Consider the following 1794-nt stretch of genomic DNA (forward strand, 5'->3'; position numbering starts at 1 on the left):
TCAATCCTGTGCAACAAATTCATTTCTATGGTATTTTTTGGCGGCCATCTTGGAAAATCGCCGTCATTTAAACTGGAAAATTACTTAGAATGTATTGTGTTGGTCTTAAGCACATAACTGCCAAATTTCTTGGTTGTACTTGTATCAGAATTTCCTTTCTCAATTCTGTGCAACAAATCCATTTTTAGAGTTTTTCATGGTGGCCATTTTGGAAAATGGCCCCCATTGAAAATGGCAAATCAGACAGATTTGATCGTATTGGTCTTAAGCACATACATGTTGAATTTCATGCTTGTATCATACTTTTGTAGGTCAATTTTATGCAATACATCACTTTCTGGGGTCTTTTTTGGCAGCCACCATTTCAAGTGGCCAATCAGGTAGATTTGACCGTATTGGTCTTAAGCACATACATGTTGAATTTCATGCCTTTGTCATCATTTTCTAGGTCAATTCTATGCAATAAATCTATTTCTGGGGTCCTTTTTGGCGGCCATCTTGGAAAATGGCCACCATTTGAAGTGGCCAATCAGGTAGATTTGATTGTATTGGTCTTGAGCACATATATGTTGAATTTCATACTTGTATCATACTTTTCAAGGTCAATTACATGCAATAAATCAATTTCTGGTGTCTTTTTTGGCGGCCATCTTGGAAAATGGCCGCCATTTCAAGTGGCCAATCAGGTAGATCTGATCATATTGTTCTTGAGCACATACATGTTGAATTTCATGCTTGTATCATAATTTTCTAGGTCAATTCTATGCAATAAATCCATTTCTGGTGTCTTTTTTGGCGGCCATCTTGGAAAATGGCCACCATTTCAAGTGGCCAATCGGGTAGATTTGATCGTATGGGTCTTGAGCACATACTTGCCGAATTTCACGCTTGTATCATAATTTGCACGATTTTTCCTGTAGCTGCTCTACTATGTGTGTGTGTGTGTGTGTGTGTGTGTGTGTGTGTGTGTGTGTGTGTGTGTGTGTGTGTGTGTGTGTGTTTGTGTGTGTGTGTGTGTGTGTGTGTGTGTGTGTGTGTGTGTGTCTGTGTCTGTGTCTGTGTCTGTGTCTGTGTCTGTGTCTGTGTGTCTGTGTGTGTGTCTGTGTGTCTCTGTGTGTGTATTATTTATTACATTAAAATGCATGAAAAGACGAAGTTCCAGTGTGATTACTCTGGGGCAATGCAATACCAAACATTGCCACTAGATGGCAGTGTGTACTTGGAGGACAAGGGAACAACCAGCCAGGGGAAGTATAGCACATTTGGGAGAGGAGACGAGAGGAGGGGAGGAAAGAAGAGGAGAGGAGAGGTAAGAAGAGAGGAGAAGAGAAGAGAAGAGAAGAGAAGAGAAGAGAAGAGAAGAGACGAGAAGAGAAGATATGGATATGAGAGGAGGGAAGAGAAAAGAGGAAAGGAGAAGAGGACTGGACAGTGGAGGGGGGAGGAGAGGAGAGGGGGAGAGAAGAAGAGGGGAGGAGAGAGAAGTGAGAGGAGGGGAGACAGGAGACGAGAGGACTGGAGAGTGGAGGAGAGAGGTGAGAGGGGAGGAGTGGGGAGAGTAGGGGAGAGGAGAAGAGAGGTTAGCAGAGGAGATGGGGAGAAGGAGTCCTGGAGGGGAGAGGGGAAAAGGAGGATAGAGGAGAGGAGAAGGGGGATAGAGGAGGAGGAGGAGGATAGAGGAGAGGAGAGAAGGAGGATAGAGGAGAGGAGAAGGAGGATAGAGGAGAGGCGAAGGAGGATAGAGGAGAGGAGGGGAAAAGGAGGATAGAGGAGAGAAGAAGGAGGATAGAGGAG

Source organism: Engraulis encrasicolus, chromosome 3, assembly GCF_034702125.1.
Source record: "Engraulis encrasicolus isolate BLACKSEA-1 chromosome 3, IST_EnEncr_1.0, whole genome shotgun sequence".
Lineage (NCBI taxonomy): Eukaryota > Metazoa > Chordata > Actinopteri > Clupeiformes > Engraulidae > Engraulis > Engraulis encrasicolus.